This window comes from Maniola jurtina, chromosome 9 (genome assembly GCF_905333055.1).
Source record: "Maniola jurtina chromosome 9, ilManJurt1.1, whole genome shotgun sequence".
In the NCBI taxonomy this organism is placed as follows: Eukaryota; Metazoa; Arthropoda; class Insecta; order Lepidoptera; family Nymphalidae; genus Maniola; species Maniola jurtina.
Genome location: NC_060037.1, coordinates 64,174 through 85,720, shown reverse-complemented (window position 1 = coordinate 85,720; position 21,547 = coordinate 64,174). Strand labels below are relative to the sequence as shown.

At 38.7% G+C, this 21,547-nt stretch overlaps 1 long non-coding RNA gene across 1 annotated transcript; it reads right to left on the bottom strand.

Annotated features, from left to right (window-relative positions):
• Nucleotides 1-2,161: 2,161 nt before the first annotated feature.
• LOC123868111 lies at nt 2,162-20,434 on the bottom strand. The gene is made up of 3 exons (XR_006796589.1): nt 20,422-20,434; nt 17,111-17,117; nt 2,162-2,216 (listed from the first exon to the last, which is right to left on the bottom strand). It is a non-coding gene; the product is annotated as an uncharacterized LOC123868111 (long non-coding RNA).
• Between the last annotated feature and the right edge of the window lie 1,113 nt (nt 20,435-21,547).

Below are 21,547 nucleotides of genomic sequence, written 5' to 3'. Positions count from 1 at the left end.
TTGGTTATAGTTCACCAGTTGGTCCAGTAATGGGTAAGTCAAGCTGAAAGATCTGCGTAGCGCAGTAGTCAGTCGCATCGGTGGCGTCGCACGGCGGCGGGAGTTATGCGATCACGTCGCGATTATTCCTATTCTCATTCTGTGTCTACCTATCGTTTCTTTTGGAATTTAAGTTGGTTTCAGTTTTAAATCTCATGGAATATTTTTGAATTTCGTAGGAATCTTGTAAAAGTAACAAATATTTGTGAATGGAAACCTTATCACCATCGTTAACAGGGCTCTCTCCGTCACTCGTTTCCACTCGTTTCATACAATCGTACTTCCAATTTCATTTGAATATTAAGCAACCAAAGTCCATGAAATTTTGCAGACATATTCTAGAAACTAATATCTGTGTCTGTGGTGTTTTAGATTTTTGTAAAAATATGTAGTTTTAAAATTACAGGGGCTCCAAGATTTGTATGAAAATTTTAAGACCGCGTAACTTTGAAACCGAATATTTTAACAGAAATCTGGAAAACCACAGACATAGATATTAGTTTCTAGAATATGTCTGCAAAATTTCATGGACTTTGGTTGTTTAATATTCAAATGAAATTGGAACTACGATTGTATGAAACGAGTGGAAACGAGTGACGGAGAGAGCCCTCTTAACTGATAGTCCACAGCTGGGCATAGATCTCTTGTAGAGACTCCGACACGCCTCGTTGCAAGACGCAACACCTGAATGCAACGGCTCCCTATGATTGATTTGATCATTTGATGTCGTCCGTCCACCTAGCTCCTAGGGGGTCTTTCAACGCTGCGCTTTGCGATGCGAGGTCGCCATTCCAGTACCTTGGGACCCCAACGGCTAATCGCTCTTCGGACTATGTGCCCTGCCACTTCAACTTTGCAACCAGCTGAGCTCTCGGAATGGAAACCTATTACTTATCAATTTTTTTTTAACTCTCATTTATTTATTTTTCCCATTTTATCCTATTTTTAAACAACAAATAATAAAATAACAAAAACAATAGAAAAAATAACAGAAACACAGAAAAAATAACAGAAACAACAGAAAAAATAACAGAAACACAGAAAAAATAACAGAAACAACAGAAAAAATAACAGAAACACAGAAAAAATAACAGAAACAACAAAAAATAAAATAACATCAACAACAAAATCAATAAATAACAGAAACAAAAGAGAAATAAAATAACATAAACAACAAAAAACTAAAGTAACGGAAAAAAAAACATTGAATAAAAATATGATAAAATGGATCCCACTGGCAACAGGGTGGGTGGGTAAGCATGCGGGATATCACTTGCCCCGTGTCTTGGCATTGTTATCAATTATTATTATTATCGTAGATTCAAATTTTGCAATAGACTAACTTGTGATTTTTGAGAACAAGTCTTAAGTTCTACCACCAATTCGGAAAACATATTATTCTACTGAGAAGAGCTGGCAAAAAACTCAGCACAGTACTGTTACGTAGTACGGGACGCGAATCTTTAGCTTTAGCGTCGTGCTCTCCGAGGCACGGCGGAAACGAGGAAGCCAATCTGCTAAATCGGTCCATCCAGTTACTGACTTGGGCCAGCGTTACTTATTCAGCACAATCGATTGCAACTAAGCCCCACGTTCGCTCGTCCGTTATTTTTGTATGTTTATATTATATACTTACCCTGACTCGTGGATTATATGATAACGTAATAAAATGATACGGCACTTTAGCGATAGAATCATCACGTCATGTATCCTGCTTTCGCTTCCTCATCAATCATAACTCTTAACAATATACCCATAGCATACCGCCTGGAAAATACCCGTAAACTTGTCTCTTTCGATATACTTACGATTGCTGACAATGGCCGTAGTTAGTTAAGCTTTGCCCATATGTAAGCAGATATGTAGAGCATATCATTTTAGTAACTCTAATGTACGCGCTGAGGGGTTTCCCTGAGGTAGACAAAATATTAGCTCTGTCAGGTACCACTCAGCACATTTCGTCGTAGATATTGTTCAGTTGGCCGAGCACAATCAGTGCGACATTATTATCTTGGGCTTTTGGAACATTTCGTCGATGTACTATACTAACTGACTGACACAATGTTATCAACAAGGAACCAAAACTTAGTTCAATTATTCTGTATGGTACAAGGTGCAGCGTGCGATATTAATCTGTAATTCCTTGTATACCATGGACTTCTGCAAAGTAACGCCTGCTTCTATATTATGTCGAAGTCTTTGTTACGTGTGGCGCCATTTTCTAAATACTTTTTTGTTTTAATTTTTTTTTATTAAAATTTGTTATAAATAAATGTTATTTTTACACAAAATAGTGTAGTTTCTACCAAGGAGGCTCACACAGGTTTCATCTATCTGTATTTATGTTCCCTGCTCTCGCGGTATCGAGGAGGTATGGGGTAGTAGGTAGGTACCCGGTGAGATGCCTCAAAGTTAGCAAGTTATTACGGTCACGTCGGCTCTCCGGTCTCCAGCGACTCCGGTGCTCTGCTGGGGGCAGGTATAGGAAGAGGGGGGGAGGGGGGGACGTGGTAAGGAAAGCCGATCATCGATCAGGTTTATTGACGCGCTTCTTCAGGGATGTCTCGGCCTTGCGTCAAACCTTTACAGACCTGTAAATAATTACCGCATTAATTTCCCCACAAAAAAAAGTAGGTATAGGGTTTCAGGGTTCATAATAATAATATGTGTGTACGTAGAATTTCGCCATAATTTTTAAATAGATGTACAGATTTGGAACTACCTAAGTTACAAGTGTAAATTAAAAATTTATAACACCCCCGACAAGTGAAGGTTAAAGTAACTAGAAAAGACCTGATAACTTTCAAACGCCTGAACCGATTTTCTTGGACTATTCCGCGCCTACGATCCAAAGTATCTGAGTTTTCCAAAACATCATTTTCAAATAAATAATTATGTATCAAGGCAACGTCCATCTTGACAGCTTGACATTTGTCAATTGACATAATATTATGAACCTAACGGTTATCTAACCTTCTTTTCTACAAGAAAACTAGAAAAGAGCTGATAACTCTTAAACGGCTGAACCAATTTTTTTGGATTATAGCTAAGAACACTCTCGATCAAGCCACCTTTCAAACAAAAAAAAGTAAATTAAAATCGTTTCATTCGTTTAGGCGCTACGATGCCACAGACAGATATACAGATACACACGTCAAACTTATAACACCCCTATTTTTGGGTCGGGGGTTAAAAATCATTGTATAATCCCGAGTGGCACTGGTATTGTTAATATCTATAAGAACAATAATTTCTTTCAAAGAATGTCATATTTCACAGAATTTTTTAAATATGTACCTACTCAGTACATAATTATTTCATTTTACTGCCGAAAGCGACATAATTTGCACCGTTTTTCACGGTAGGTACAAATAACACCCCTCTTTTTGGGTCGGGGGTTAAAAATATAATAAAAGGTTCTTCAAAAATTGTATCTTATTATTTTTATTTCTTTCATTTTAAATAATGTCAGCAAAGTAATGACCGAGAATACAATAGACAGTCTCCAGTCAAAGCACAAACCTTTATTTGCGTTCAGATAACATTTTATTGACTGCAAAGTACAAAGACAACTTTCGAAACGTTTCAAAAACTAGGTAGTTGCAGAGGTCAGGGGTCTAGGGGTGCAGGGGTGCAGGGGTGCAGGGTCACGAGCTTAAGCTCGTTAGCTGGTAGTTATTAAAAATGCAGTTATTCTCACCCAGTTGAACTAAACCCCAGCGAGCTTTTAAAGCGGAACTACTTGCGCCGGGAACTTTCGCAAAATAAAATACAAATGTAGGCGAGTTCATTTCATATGCATGCACGTGTGGAGTATACCTGTATACCTGCACACGTGGAGCACTGCCAGCGAGGTCGGTTAGCGAGTTACAGCCTTTGCACGACACGACTTTTGCACAAGTGTTTCTGGCGCATCACGGGAAGGCGACATAAAGCTTTATCTTGTCGGTTTTGGTAGACCAACCTTAGACCGAAACGTACATGAAAATGTTTATTATTAGGCCATAATCATTATGACCAACCGGTCCATTACTGAGTACAGTTCTCTTAGTATGAGAAGGGTTAAAAGGCTATACTTAAGGTTCCACCCTGGCCCAGGGCGAATTGGCAGACTTCACACACCTTTGAGAACATTATGGAGAACTCTCATGGATGCAGGTTCAATCACGTTTTCCTTCACTCCGGTGATATTAATCAATTGCTAACAACATGCTTACAACGCATATATTTCAGAAAAGAAAAATATAAATTCAGGTCACATCTTAGACAAGTGTAAATTAAAAATTTATAACACCCCCGACAAGTGAAGGTTACAGTAACTAGAAAAGAGTTGATAACTTTCAAACGGCTGAACCGATGAACACTCTCGATCAAGCCACCTTTTAAACAAAAAAAAAACTAAATTAAAATCGGTTCATTAGTTTAGTAGCTACGATGCCACAGACAGATACATCGATACACACATCAAACTTATAACACCCCTCTTTTCGGGTCGGGGGTTAAAAACAACAGAGAACATAAATAGAACCCGAGGAATCGTATGTGTGTTTAGCTACATTGTTGAGATAAGTATATATTGCGTCGTATCTGACTGAGAGGAAACGTCCTCGAGTCCCGGAAGCTGGACTTTATGCGCTGATACAAAGTATTCCGAGGTGTGTGTCGTGATGTATGGCACGCACTGTTACCACACTGCAGCTTTCCTCGAGATTCGAGATCTCTTCTCGTCCGAAATTCCTCAGTGCTTGAACACCGAAGCCTTCGAACAGTGCGTGTAGTAATGACAACGTGGATTCGTGCCATGGTACGGATATACCTATGGGATAGGTGTAATAGAGAGATCTGTGCTTGGAGTTTCTCTACGTGATTAATAAAATTACATACAAAATTACAATGAAATTAAACACAAGTGTAAATTAAAAATTTTCAACACCCCCGACAAATCATTTTCAAATAAATAATTATGTATATCTAGGCAACGTCCATCTTGACAGCTTGACATTTGTCAATTGACATAATATTATGAACCTAACGGTTATGTAACCTTCTTTTCTACAAGAAAACTAGAAAAGAGCTGATAACTCTTAAACGGCTGAACCAATTTTTTTGGATTATAGCTAAGAACACTCTCGATCAAGCCACCTTTCAAACAAAAAAAACTAAATTAAAATCGGTTCATTCGTTTAGGCGCTACGATGCCACAGACAGATACACAGATACACAGATACACAGATACACAGATACACAGACACACAGATACACAGACACACAGATACACAGATACACACGTCAAACTTATAACACCCCTCTTTTTGGGTCGGGGGTTAAAAATTACAGTGAAATTGAAAAGAACAAGTGAAGCTTACAGTAACTAGAAAAGAGCTGATAACTTTCAAACGGCTGAACCGATTTTCTTGGATAATAGCTAAGAACACTCTCGATTAAGCCACCTTTTAAACAAAAAAACTAAATTAAAATTTGTTAATTAGTTTAGGAGCTACCATGTCACAGACAGATACATAGATACACACGTCATACTTAAAATAGTACTTGATGTTTAAATCTTCACGATTTCAAGTTATTTTCTGTATAACCAGAGGACAGCATATTTTACATTTAGACCTGGCGAGTGGTGACCCTACCTTGGGATGACTTGCGCGCTTTTTTTCCTCGCAAACATTTTTATGTATCAATATTTTTCCTTTTTCATGCGTTGCTCGTGTAGTATTTCGTTGAATTGAATATGTTCTGACGTCATAATATATTCCGTGAGGAAACATTTTTGAGCTCTGAATTAAAAAAATATGGATATTTTTATCGGTATAGAAAAATGTATCGTGTTAATTGGAGCAATGCAGCGACGGGGAAAAATCTTTCTGTATTAGCTTAAAGTCGAAAACAACATCTATACTTGTATTTCATTAACCCCCGACCCAAAAAGAGGGGTGTTATAAGTTTGACGTGTGTATCTGTGTGTTTGTGTATCTGTCTGTGGCATCGTAGCTCCTAAACGAATGAACCGATTTTAATTTAAAGTTTTTGTTTGAAAAAAAAATTAATTCATCTCAGCTTGCCCTGATGTTACCGACATTAGCTATCACCTTGTATAAATATGCGAGGGCCCACTGGTGGCCACTTGACAGGCTCTGTTTCAATTAAATCTGTCATTATACTGATATTTATACGACAGCGCATTGGATCAAAATTCAAAATCTGAATTATGCAATCTAAATAAATGTTTCATCATCTCAACCCGTCGCCAGCCCACTACTGAGTACGGGATTTCGCTCACAATGACATGGATTTTCCCAAATGCGTATTTACATACTTCACAGTTTTCACCCTTCTGACAATATTATAGAAAACTCTCAGGTATTCAGGTTTCTTACAATGTTTTCTTTCACCGTTAAAGCATGTACTTAAGTTATATTTGTGAAGCAGTTCATTATATAAAGAAAAACATGATTCCAAGTTAATGGGCTGATTACAAAGAGGTGATCGTGCCAGAAAACCGGTTACCTTCCCTCGCGTCGTGAGACCTCTTATCGTTAACGTTCAATATTGGCTCCCCAACTTGTTTACTTTTCATCAACTTTCACGAAACGTTTTTTCGGATTCACTGACTGAAAAGCGAAACGCCCTTATCGTGCATTTCTTTAGATTAATCTCGAAAACTGTCTGTGTCATGCACAAGTGTAAATTAAAAATTCATAACACCCCCGACAAGTGAAGGTTACAGGTAGCTAGAAAAGAGCTGATAACTTTCAAACGGCTGAACCGATTTTCTTGGATTATAGCTAAGAACACTCTCGATCAAGCCACCTTTCAAACAAAAAAAAAAACTAAATTAAAATCGGTTCATTACTTTAGGAGCTACGATGCCACAAACAGATACACAGATACACACGTCAAACTTATAACGCCCCTCTTTTTGGGTCGGGGGTTAAAAAAGGACTGTACAATGCACAATTGCAAAGTTTGAACTTTGCACTATTGTCTATTTTAGCGAATTACTTAAGCAAGTTGTTCATTCATAATATTTCATTTCAGTTTTTCCAAGGTTACTTTACATATTATTTATTATTGCTCACATGGAAAGACAATAATGTGGTAATATTGAATTTAATTTCCATCATTCACATTTTCTATCAAACGCACAATAGATGGCACGTCAAAATAACTCGTCCTAGTTTCCACACGTGTGTATTTTCCCTTCCGATAGATTGCTCCGCGCCCTGGTTCCGTGGCCAGGCATTCATCTCGCTGTGTAGATGGGATGCTGCGTCGTCGGGTGGCAGCTGAGCTCTCGCGTGATGTGAACGAGGAACGAGATGTTAGCGGCTAATACAATTTACGGTAAGACGATTGTGTTTTTTGAAGAAGGAAATGTGGACCTTATATATCACGGACTTACACAAAGTAACGCCTGCTTCTATACGACGCATAAAAGTTTTAGACCCAAAGGTCATACACCTTGGCAGACAAAATGTGGTACGTGTTTCTGTAGCTGTAGCTACGACGTAAGCTGTATTACGTCTTTTGAGGAATGATACATTGCCTTCGTGTTAGTAATTATCTTAGTAATTATCCTACTAATATTGAATATAATGTAATTGTACAATTGAACAAGTGTAAATTAAAAATTTATAACACCCCCGATGATCCAAAGTATTTGAGTTTTCCAAAACATCATTTTCAAATAAATAATTATGTATTTAGGCAACGTCCATCTTGACAGCTTGACATTTGTCTGTTGACATAATATTAAAAACCTAACGGTTATCTAACCTTCTTTTCTACAAGAAAACTAGAAAAGAGCTGATAACTCTTAAACGGCTGAACCAATTTTTTTAGATTATAGCTAAGAACACTCTCGATCAAGCCACCTTTCAAACAAAAAAAACTAAACTAAAATCGGTTCATTCGTTTAGGCGCTACGATGCCACAGACAGATACACAGATACACAGATACACAGACACACAGATACACAGATACACACGTCAAACTTATAACACCCCTCTTTTTGGGTCGGGGGTTAAAAAATAAAACCGACTTCAAAAACGACAAACACTAAAAAGTAAAAAATAACTTTTGTTTAGCTACACGTGTAATGCACCTAGGTATGAAGTCGAGCGAGCATATTAAAACAAAATTAGAAATCCAAGAGTGAAGCTCGCCCGACTTCATACCTAGGTGCATTACACGTGTAGCTAAACAAAAGTTATTTTTTACTTTTTAGTGTTTGTCGTTTTTGAAGTCGGTTTTATTTTTCTTTTGAAAATTTTTTATTTCACAATTTTTAGTGGCCCCACTGTACTATAATATGCTGTGCCCAGTTAAAACCCTACTGTTTACTAAGCTATTACACTGATCGCGAGCAATTTGCTCCTATCCATTGAGGAGTTCTGTTCTTCATCTCCGAAGATATTCATCAGATCTTCACCAAATTTATATGGGACCACCTGCACAGTATACCCTTTCAAACAAAAAAAAAATTTTCCAAATCGGTCCAGGGGTCTTTGAGTAATCGGGGAACATACATAAAAAAAAAAAAAAAAAGATCCCGACGAATTGAGAACCTCCTCCTTTTTTGGAAGTTGGTTAAAAAGAGTTTCTTGCTGGTTCTTCTCGGCAGAAACGGCATTCCGACCAGTGGTAAATTATTTGACGATTTTATTTTAACACTGTAAAAGTTTACTTGAATAAAAATCTATTGTATTCTATACAATTCTATTATAAATTCGAAAGTTTGTATGTATGGATGGATATATGGATGCTTGTTACTCTTTCACGCAAAAACTACTCGACGGATTTAGCTAAAAAATTTTCAAAAGAAAAATAAAACCGACTTCAAAAACCAAAAACACTAAAAAGTAGAAAATAATTTTTGTTTAGCTACACATGTAATGTACCTAGGTATGAAGTCGAGCGAGCATATTAAAACAAAATTAGAAATCCAAGAGTGAAGCTCGCCCGACTTCATACCTAGGTACATTACATGTGTAGCTAAACAAAAATTATTTTCTACTTTTTAGTGTTTTTGGTTTTTGAAGTCGGTTTTATTTTTCTTTTGAAAATTTTTTATTTCACAATTTTTAGTGGCCCCACTGTACTATAATATGCTATGCCCAGTTAAAACCCTACTGTTTACTAAGCTATTACAGTGATCGCGAGCAATTTGCTCTTATCCATTGAGGAGTTCTGTTCTCCATCTCCGAAGATATTCATCAGATCTTCACCAAATTTATATGGGACCACCTGCACAGTATACCCTTTCAAACAAAAAAAAAATTTCCAAATCGGACCAGGGGTCTTTGAGTAATCGGGGAACATACATAAAAAAAAAAAAAAGATCCCGACGAATTGAGAACCTCCTCCTTTTTTGGAAGTCGGTTAAAAATATGGAATGGAGATAGATTATACCCTGGATTGACACATAGGCTACTTTTTTCCGGAAAATCAGTGAAGTCCCACGGGATCTTTAAAAACCTATATCCACGGGAATGAAGTCGCGGGCATCAGCTAGTATATCAATGTTTTAGGCAACAAGCGAGGTACCCGCGTCACTGGCGAGGTCCGGGGAGCAGCCGCGCGGCCGCCGTCGCTGAATTATTCACCCGCCGGCCGCCGGCTCCCGGGACCTACACGCGCTGTGGGGCAGTAGGTCACGCTGTATGCGGCTACCTAATGTTGGAGCCAGTTCAGCTGTTACGTAACTGGAGTTCGTTTGTATCCCTGTCTATACATACGAAGATTATGAAAATCGATTCGAGGGTAAAAGCTAGTGAATCAATTTGATTATTATTTGACCTACTTGTGGCCTGAAATTAGCCTGTAGTTAAAACCTTCGGAACTAATAGTTTATAATTGGCTGAAATAATAAAAATCGGCCGTATGGTTTCTGTACCATCGTAAAAAAAAAAATTATTTGAATTAGCATTCTGAATTTTTTAACCCCCGACCCAAAAAGAGGGGTGTTATAAGTTTGACGTGTGTATCTGTGTGTCTGTGTATCTGTGTATCTGTGTATCTGTCTGTGGCACCGTAGCGCCTAAACGAATGAACCGATTTTAATTTAGTTTTTTTTTGTTTGAAAGGTGGCTTGATCGAGAGTGTTCTTAGCTATAATCCAAAAAAATCGGTTCAGCCGTTTGAAAGCTATCAGCTTTTTTCTAGTTACTGTAACCTTCACTTGTCGGGGGTGTTATAAATTTTTAATTTACACTTGTTATCAATTGTTGTTACGGCGGCATTCTGGGAAAATTTCAATTCATTACCTATTACGGTTCACGAGATACAGCCCGCTGACACACAAACGGACGAACGAACAGTGGATGTTTAGTGATAGGGTCCCGTTGGCATCCTTCGGGTAAAGAACCCTAATAAATTCGTACGAACGCTAACCTAGAAACAACGCCGCGCCAAGGTCGGGTTCCGCCCCACTTCCCGCCACTCAAATGAACTGAATTGGTCGGATCCGCGGAAATATAAAATACAGAAAATAAAAATGCTCTCCATTCAAAAGTAGAGTTTTAAAAGCTCTTTCAAATCGGGAAAAGTTGTTCGTAGAAAAGATTTGTATTTGACTTTCTGAACATAATGCTGTTTGCTGCAGTCATTTAATTAATTAACAACTAACAGCAATTCCTTCTCTCCAATTATAGACCTCACTCAATACAGCTTCCTATTCCTACAACTGCGCGAAGTATCTTCAAGGAGAGAAAGGAAACGTCGTAGGATAGAGTAATAATATAAAGGTTGACCCACCATTCAAGGGTTCCGTGCCTCAAAAAGAAAAACCGGCCAAGTGCGAGTCAGACTTTGCGCACTGAGGGTTCCGTACTCGGGTATTTTTTCCAACATTTTGCTTTTGCACGATAAATCAAACTACTGACTAGATCTACGTTCAAACCAATTTTCGATGGAAGTTTGTATGGTTATGTACATCATTTTTTTTTTTAGTTTTATCAATCTCTTGATGAAAAAATGATATTAAAAACCTCAATATCAATTTTGAAGATCTATTCATTGATACCCCACACGTATGGGTTTGATGAAAAAAATATTTTGAGTTTCAGTTCTAAGTATGGGGACCCCCAAAATTTTTTGTTTTTTTTTTCTAATTTTGTGTGAAAGTCTTAATGCGGTTCACAGAATACATCTATTTACTAAGTTTCAACAGTATAGGTCTTATAGTTTCGGAAAAAAGTGGCTGTGACATACGGACGGACAGACAGACAGACTTGACGAATCTATAAGGGTTCCGTTTTTTGCCATTTGGCTACGGAACCCTAAAAAGGAACCTTTATTTTTAGCAAAACGCTTAGCATTAGTAAAAATGGACACATAGTTTCGTAGATGCTTTGATCTCCTCACAGCGTAGCAGCTTTATAGTTTATTTATTTATTTATTCTGACACAATTTAGCCATTGACTGCAATCTCACCCGATGGTAAGTGATACAATCTAAGATGGAAGCGGGATAACTTGGAGGTTTCCATAACATTAGTATCTGAATATATGTGGAATGACATGTGAAATATTCAGAAATATTCATATCTAGGTATTTTTAGTGTAATCATAATATTTCCTGGAATCTTCGGCTGCAAATCTCCCGGTATCAACAAGTTTCGTGTAATAGATCGTTAAAAGTTCTCCTCTGCATCACCGTCGTCGCTCTGACGTCACCTGGATTCGGTGAGCTGCACTAAAACGGCACAACACCAGTTGTTCAATTAATTCGATCTCGACCCACCGCGCCGCCCGGGGAGAAAACTTTCCGTTTAAAAAGCTTAGCGGAACAGAATAGTTGATTGATTGCACAACTTAAGATTCAACCGGGAAATGCGGACTGCTGTTAAACCGTTTATAACAAGTGTAAATTAAAAATTTATAACACCCCCGACGATCCAAAGTATTTGAGTTTGCCAAAACATCATTTTCAAATAAATAATTATGTATTTAGGCAACGTCCATCTTGACAGCTTGACATTTGTCAATTGACATAATATTATGAACCTAACGGTTATCTAACCTTCTATTCTACAAGAAAACTAGAAAAGAGCTGATAACTCTTAAACGGCTGAACCAATTTTTTTAGATTATAGCTAAGAACACTCTCGATCAAGCCACCTTTCAAACAAAAAAAACTAAATTAAAATCAGTTCATTCGTTTAGGCGCTACGATGCCACAGACAGATACACAGATACACAGATACACAGACACACAGATACACAGATACACACGTCAAACTTATAACACCCCTCTTTTTGGGTCGGGGGTTAAAAAACGTAAACGTTGCTTTAACGATAATACTAATTCATTGTATAAAATTCCTTATGAAAGGGTTTTATTGCGGTACTGATTGAGTTTGATTTATTATTGGTTAACATAAAAAATTAAATTAAAAATTTAAAAAAACCCCCGACACATAAACCTCTAAAAAGTAAAAAAATAATAGGTAAATATGTATGGGCCCTTTAAGAATAGTATAAATAGTAAAGTTTTTATCCAAGCGCTCGTTGCGCCAGGGGACCGCTACCTATGATAAACCATGAAAGTCATCTGTTGTAGAAAGAATAGTCTTTAGCGGTCCCCCGACGCAACGAACGCTTGGATAAAAACTTTACTATTTATACTATTCTTAAAGGGCCCATACATATTTACCTATTATTTTTTTACTTTTTAGAGGTTTATGTGTCGGGGGTTTTTTTAAATTTTTAATTTAATTTTTATTTCACGCTTTTTAAACTTTATTCATAAAATTACCGTTTATTTGTGCCATTCTAAAACCCAATTTCTATAATAATATAAATCCAATAAGGCAGCTAATATCTCTTCAAAAGTAACATCAATGTTATGTTAATTATACGTTCCATGAAATATTTTTGACCGAACATCACTAAATCAAGAATTATCTGAATGACTCACATAGTTTAACACGACCAAAACGAAGTATCTGTTTCTAACATGTCGTTGCTTTAAAAATGTACCCATTTTACGTAGTCGTATAATAGTTCGCTTTTCAAGATATACCTACGATTAAATTGAAATCGACTTTCACCCGATGAAATAAGGAATAAAGTGGCTTGTATTTCATTTTGTTTGTTATTGCATGTCAAATTTTTATTTGACATAACTTTCAAAAATCGGTCAAGTGCGAGTCTGCCTCACACATGAAGAGTTCCGTACAAGTTTTTTTTTATGTAATGACAATTCAGTTGTCGGATTTTTCTCTTTACTTGGGCCACAGGAGTAGAGTGCTTGGGCTATAAGATATTGCTACCTGCCTTTCATGATTCTACGTAAACGGGAAGTACCCAATTTATAAGTTTTGATTCTCTTGAAAGATGCGACAGACGGACACACAAACAGACAACGAAGTGGTGAAGGAGTTTTCCTTCAGGAAACCTGCATGCTTGAGAGTTGGCCATAATGCTCCCTCAAAGGTGCGTGAGGTGTGCCAATACGTGCTTCGCCAGTGTGGTAGTTTCTCATTCTGAGAGGAGACTTGTGCTCAGTAGTGAGCCGGCGATGGGTTGATCCTGATGATGATGAATTTTAAACGTATTTTGTCAAAGTAAATAAGCTGAGTTCAAGCAGATAAAATAAAAAGAAGGTGCGCCTAATGCATCATCCAAACCTGCGCGACAAAGCGACTACGATGCGGGAACCTCAGCCGCGCGGAGGGTCATCGCCTCCTACGATATTTAATGGTGCCATGCACACCTACGCGACTACAACAGTCGAGGCTACCTACAACATCTTTTTTTTTCTACAGATACCTACTGAACCCTAAAAATAGTTTGACTATGGTTTGGGTTTGGGTTGATTGTTCGTGGCCTTTGGTTGACTGTTGGATATTATAATTGAATTGATGTTTTCTCGTTTAACTGTGATTATAATATTTTATAAATTAGAAACTCCGCGCCTACGATCCAAAGTATCGGAGTTTTCCAAAACAATATTTTCAAATAAATAATTATGTATCTAGGCAACGTCCATCTTGACAAATTGACATTTGCCAATTGACATAATATTATGAACCTCTGTTACAATAGTGAAAGATCCCAGGGCCACCAGCCGTCACGTATTTTCTGACGAACGAAATGTGGACGATTGAGTAGTGTTACTATGTACTAAGAACGCATGCCTACAGACCTGCTAGCTTGCTTAGACGGCCAATTTTCAGGTATCAGGTAATCAAGGTACATAAAAACATTACTTACCTCACGTAAATTCTCCAATTTTTTTAATTTTTAGCAGGTTTTTTTTTAATATTAATAATTAATTGACATAAGTAAACTATAAGAGAGTGAGAGAGAAGTCAATATATCCTAATACATGTCTTACTCAGTCTCATGCGCGTAGATAATGATGCCCTCGCGCTCAAACCCACAGAGGCATTAAAATTGAATTTAGGGGATGATTGGCCCTCTGGATCGGTCTGTCTTCTTGTAAAAGGTTTTTAAATAGTTGTCTGGTGGACATATATAAAAATGGAGCATCAGAATTTACGTGCAGTTAAGTAATTACTTATTTTGGGAGCTTTGAAGCGTCTGCAAAGCAATACGGCCGACGCGGGAAGTGTCTGGGAGTATTGGCGACATATTTTTAAGGATATTGCTTAAAATATACGTAAAAATCAGTTTGGCGAATTTACGTGAGGTAAGTAATGTTTTTATGTACCTTGATTATCAGATACCTGAAAATTGGCATCTGGCATTGGCGTCTAAGCAAGCTAGCACGTAGGCTAGGCATGCTTTCTTAGTACTTACTAACACTACTCAATCGTACATATTTCCTGTGTCAGAAAATACGTAACCTCTGGTGGTCCTGGGATAAAAGTAATAAGAAAACCAGAAAAGAGCTGATAACTTCCAAACGGCTGAACCAATTTTTTTGGATTATAGCTAAGAACACTCTCGATCAAGCCACCTTTCAAACAAAAAAAACTAAATTAAAATCGGTTCATTCGTTTAGGCGCTACGAGGCCACAGACAGATACACAGATACACAGATACACAGATACACAGATACACAGATACACAGACACACAGATACACAGATACACAGATACACAGATACACACGTCAAACTTATAACACCCCTCTTTTTGGGTCGGGGGTTAAAAACCTAGACGTATCAAACCTACCTATGACAGCTGTGGTTATTCCTCATTTTCTGGAAGACTAGATATCAGAACTATGAAAATAGAGCTACCAGCTATTCTTTCCGTGTAATGTAATCTGATAAAGTGATTGTAGAATTTAATATTACTTTATAATGTGTGTCTTCTTTAAACTAATCTTCTAATGCAGAAAACGACAGCGTATCCATACTACCATTATCAGAGCATTGGGTAGCGCATAATAGAACAGTGTCGCATGAAGCTGGCGATGTAGCGAAGAGCAGCTTCACTGATGCAGACTAATTAATGAGCGCATTACAGCGCGCTGACCCGGAGTAACCCAGCCGCTTCTTTTACCTTCGTACCACCCCCCACCACCCCCTCCATCACCCCCATCACCCCCTCCATCACCCCCATCACCCCCTCGCACACTCTCAGGATACAGGAGCACTTATTGATACACCATGGAGTGGTTTGGCAAAGACTTGAACTACACACGCTTGCTAAGTAAAACTTGTACGATATTGATCTAAGAGTGTGATAGCCTAGTGGTTAAGACGTCCGCCTCCTGTTCGGGAGGTCGGGGGTTCGATCCCGGGCATGCATCTTTAACTTTTATGTGCGTTGCTTTGACGGTGAAGGAAAACATTACGATTTGTGAGGAAAATACATGCCTGAGAGTTCTCCATAATGTTCTCAAAGGTGTGTAAAATCTGCCGATTCGCACTTTGACAGCACAGTAGACTAAAACCAGATCCTTCGCATTCTGAGAGGAAACCCGTGCTCAGTAGTGTGCCGGTGTTCGAAGCCACTCGTTCAACTACAAGTGCAAAGAGCAGTTTGGATCGCTCTGCCAAGAAGCATAATTATTAGTAGCTACGTACCTAGGCAAAGTTTTACCTGAGTACACGGAATTTTTGATGTCGTTAAAACCAGGTCACGCTACCCACTGCTGGCCACTAGTTTCGGACGACTTTAAAATTCATAAAACAATCAAGAGTGATTATGTGAGGACTGAGGGACACAAAAAGGGTCAGCGCAGGATTTATCCCTCCCGAGGGGGGAGGCGGCGCGGGGGGGGGGGGGAGGATAGCGTAGAGCCTCGACTGCGATATGCCTTCAGGTGACAACTTTTGACGCGAGCCTGTGCTAACGCTGTACGAATGAGCCAAGTCAGCTCCCTCGAGAGGCTTGGGTTTACAATATCTGTGTTCTGTCTGTGGCATCGTAGCTCCTAAACTAATGAATTTTTTTTTTGTTTGAAAGGTGGCCTGATCGAGCAGTATTTATTTTTCTTGATTTATCGTGCAAAATGTCGGAAAAATACCCGAGTACGGAACCCTCGGTGCGCGAGTTTGAGTCCCACTTGGCTGGTTTTTTTATTCACATTTGTAGACAAAACCACATTAGTGTGTACCACAGGAGTGAACTTGATTTTGAAGAAATCACTGGATTTATTTAATTACTCGTTCATTCGGGTGGAACTTATTTAGATGATGTGACACAAAGGGGTTGTTTCCCTTTCTCTCCGTTTGGATGACTGCTCAACTGCGAGTGAAATGAAGGTAATTCTCGGTGGAAAACTCTGATTCCTACAAATTATCGCGTCCGAACATTTGTACAGACGACCACGACGAATTTATCAATGCGCCATGTTGGAAATTCGGATGCGAATTCCCTTACAAGTTATTCAAAAGGCGGTTCCAGTGTGTGTGAATAGCATTAAGAGCCAAAGAGCCTGCGAGAGCTCTGCAAGTTATGTGGAGTGCTCTGTGTACAGAGCGCAGTGTAAAGACATACAGTAGTCCGACACCTTTGATCCCGAGACGAATGACGGTTGGACGACCCTATGTAGAAACACTTCTTGGGGTGTTGGTGATCCAAATTCCACTTTAATGATCAAAGCCACGCGGTACACCCTGCCAGTTTGCAGACAAGACTCTGACACTCCTAATTCCATATACGAGTCGCTCTGGGTGCATTGGCATAATCTCGTTTCGTGGAAGGATTCTATTCCCAGAGTTGTCTCCATGCGCGCTGGAGAGTAATTTCCCCACCCGAATGCTTATTATTTGTTGTTATAGCGACAATGGAAATAAATATTCTGTGAAAATTTCAACTCTCTACCTATTACGGTTCATGAGATGCAGCCCACTGACAAACTGACGAACGGAAGCATGGACAGACGGACTGCGAAGTTCCAGTAATAGGGTCCCGTTGGCATCCTAAAAAACCAGACAAGCTTGGGTCGCTCCTTTGTCCTTTTAGGTCACAGTTACAGCACGATTGCTCTGTCTCGAGTGTAGAGGGCTTCGTGGACCCTCTGTAGGTATGTGGTACTATTCACTGTGTGGCTCCGAGTCCACGCCCGCATCTACTCTGTGTACGGAACCACGCCCGCCGCAGCACGTACGCGGCCGCTGCCACCTTATATATGAACTAGCTTGGAGCTTAATCTAAACGACTCAAAGGATTACCTACGTAAAATAATTGTTACAGGATGATAAAGTGATTTTTTAAAATTCAGTTAAGTAGTGCTTCATTTTAAAGTGTAAAAAGAAAGTTTAACCCTTATTTTTTTACCCCCGACCCTAAAAGCGGTTGTCATAAGTTTGACGTGTGTATCTGTCTGTGGCATCGTAGCTCCTAAACTAATGAACCGATTTTAATTTAGTTTTTTTTCGTTTGAAAGGTGGCTTGATCGAGAGTGTTCTTAGCTATAATCCAAGAAAATTGGTTCAGCCGTTTGAAAGTTATCAGCTCTTTTCTAGTTACTGTCACTTCCTACTACAGACCTTCACTTCTCGGGGATGTTATAAATTTTTAATTTGCACTTGTCTATGATGGAAATTACCTCACTAAATACATCAACGTATTGCAACAATGTAAGTATGCAAACCGCCTGAGTCTACACACTTGAAATTTTGCATGTAAGTAGGTTTTCTGTCTTCACTTATTAGAATCTCATCCAAGCACGACCGGAGCGGGATACCTAAGTAGTACTTTTAGAAGCAAATAAAATGATGTCACAAAGTAGATATGTATTTAGGTGACATTGTGTCCATCTCCCGATTGTGGAAGTTGGTGTAAGGGCTCATCAGGCGCCCCTCGCCGCGTCAGATCTTATGAATTATGGATCTGGAGCTGTGACAAAGCGTCAAGTGCGTTGATGAGAGCCATTGTTAGCTTTCATGTCGGCTTTTTGCTGCAAATATACAATCACGACTCCTCCGGCGCTCAAGAGCGACGATTTGAATCGCTTTCTGTATACAATTTGGCTGTAAAGGCGCCTCCACACTGAAGCGCGTCAAGGAATAAATCCTAAAGGCAACCGGTTCTGATTCCAAGAGTTTGTTTGTTGAACTTTGGCTTTACGGTTAGTTGTAGAACAAGTGTAAATTAAAAATTTATAACACCCCCGACGATCCAAAGTATTTGAGTTTTCCAAAACATCATTTTCAAATAAATAATTATGTATTTAGGCAACGTCCATCTTGACAGCTTGACATTTGTCAATTGACATAATATTATGAACCTAACGGTTATCTAACCTTCTTTTCTACAAGAAAACTAGAAAAGAGCTGATAACTCTTAAACGGCTGAACCAATTTTTTTAGATTATAGCTAAGAACACTCTCGATCAAGCCACCTTTCAAACAAAAAAAACTAAATTAAAATCGGTTCATTCGTTTAGGCGCTACGATGCCACAGACAAATACACAGATACACAGACACACAGATACACACGTCAAACTTATAACACCCCTCTTTTTGGGTCGGGGGTTAAAAATGAAGAATTTCATCTATATAAAAATGTAATAATCCGAAATACTTGAGAGTCACGCAAAACAAGAGGTTCTTTTTAACCCCAAAAAGAGGGGTGTTATATGTTTGACGTGTGTATCTGTCTGTGGCATCGTAGCTCCGAATGAACCGATTTTAATTTAGTTTTTTTGTTTGAAAGTTGGCTTGATCGAGAGTGTTGTGAGCTATAATCGAAGAAAATCGGTTCAGCCGTTCGAAAGTTATCAGCTCTTTTGTAGTTTTCTTATAGAAGTTTTTGTGTCGGGGGTTTTTAAATTTTGAGTTATTTTGCTATGGAATAATAATCGATACTAATATTATAAAGAGGTAAAATTTGTAAGTTTATTTGTAGGGGGTGATCCCTGGAACTACTGAACCGAATGTGAAAATTCTTTCCCCAGTTGAAAGCTACATTACGCCTGAGTAACATAGGCTACATTATTTTTTTTTAAATTTAGATCCCTACATAAATTGTAATAAGCTACCCGTGCAAAGACCGGAGTGGGTCTTTACTCTTTAGATAAAATCAGTCTTACTTTATTATATAGTACTTATTGACATCAATGATGTATTTGCATGTCGGTTCGCTTTACAGTGTATAGACACACTAAATTCTATCCAACCGAAGCAGGGGAGAGTTACTAGTTTCACACAAATGTGTTTTACAAGTAATAACATTGGTGATAGTTGTTGTTCAAGGACGACCCTCGGTGCGCGCAACTTGACACCAGGAGGGCAGGGATGCGAGGAGTCACGTGACGGGGGGATGTACAAAAGGCCGAGGGGGGAGGGTAGGGGGGGGGGGGGGGGGGGGGGTGGTGCTGGCGCGTGTCCAGCGCGTCGTCCGGGAGCATCTATCGACGCTCGTCGACGACTAGTATGTTTGCTTGCGTATCCACACACGCGCAACATCAATATTGCGTCTGACAACTAGGTACTACACGGACCTATGCTCTGAATAAATGTTGTACAAGTGTAAATTAAAAATTTATAACACCCCCGACAAGTGAAGGTTACAGTAACTAGAAAAGAGCTGATAAATTTCAAACGGCTGAACCGATTTTCTTGGATTATAGCTACGAACACTCCCGATCAAGCTCCCTTTCAAACAAAAAAAAAACAAAATTAAAATCGGTTTATTAGTTTAGGAGCTACGATGTCACAGACAGATACACAGATACACACGTCAAACTTATAACACCGCTCTTTTTGGGCCGGAGGTTAAAAAGTGATGCAACTCACTTAGATATACCTTTTGTTATCAAGCTAAAGCCCCTATAGGTCACTAGTTAGCTAAGGGTACGAAATTTAAAAGATTCAAATCTTTTTAACTACATAGTTCTCACACGCTCTTTATTTAGTTAAGTGGAAGAATAGAATCACTTTTATTACCTAAATATTCTATTAGTTAAAACCCTGTAAGTACATCAACATTGCTCTACATAACATTCAACATTATTCTAGATTCTGTATTTTACTTTTTTTTTACAAAATGATGCCCGCGCCTTCCTCCACGCGGATTTCGGTTTTTGAGAAAATCCGTAGAAACTGTAATTTTTATTTGCACTAAAATCGGTTCAACTAAAAGGTTATAAAATGGTAAACTTTATATTCTCTATTTCATGAATAACATTGAATGCGTAAATTATTTACATAATAATTTGCAACTTTCATTTCATGTTTTAAAAGGTTGTAAATGAGTGAAGTAATATTCTACTCTCAAGTGAAATATGGCCCTCAAAATGTTGTTTCGGCTGAACGATGAGTTAATTTAGCGATGGTTCCGTAGAATAAACACGAGCTTACATCATTGAAAGAGGAAACTTTACGAAAAAAATGCATTGAAACCGGGAGCTCGGAGCATTCGCTTTGAATTCTTAATTAATTGCTCACTCGTATTCAACTAAATCAACTGAAGGTCGCCCCTCGAGCCCTCTCGTCTCAGCCTCCCTCCCTCCCCTCCCCTCTCGCCCTCCATCACTCGTCTCATTGGGCCAATTCATTACCAAGTTTTCACATTTACTATCGAGTCGGGGGCGATCGGTGATTAATTATACAAAGTTTTCTTTCTATCTCCCGCCCGACTCCAACTCCAGTGTTTAAACAACCAATTTCGACTAATTATTCTTTTATCGTAATCTTAAAAGTTCATTTAATGATTTTGCAGCGAAAGTTCTAAACAGATGTTTCGGAATCGAAATCAGAAACGAATCGACACGAATCAGTGTGGCGCTGAAACCACAGACAAATATTGCGTGCACCTCCCTCGCATGATGAGCTTCGCTTTTGAAGTTTTGTCCGATGACATTGCTGTTACTTGAGCACCTGACACCTTTAGCGACCAGTCATAGCTCCAAAAAATCGGCCAAGGGCGAGTCAGACTCGCGCACTGAGGGTTCCGTACTCGGGTATTTTTTTCAATTTATGCACAACTAGCGGCCCGCCCCGGCTTCGCACGGGTGCAAGTCAAAATTATAATTTATCGTAAAACTAATGGAAAAGTGGTTATAATGGCTAAAATATAAATGTTTGGTTTATACTATCGCGGACTTTTTTGTAGGCATTATTGAGTT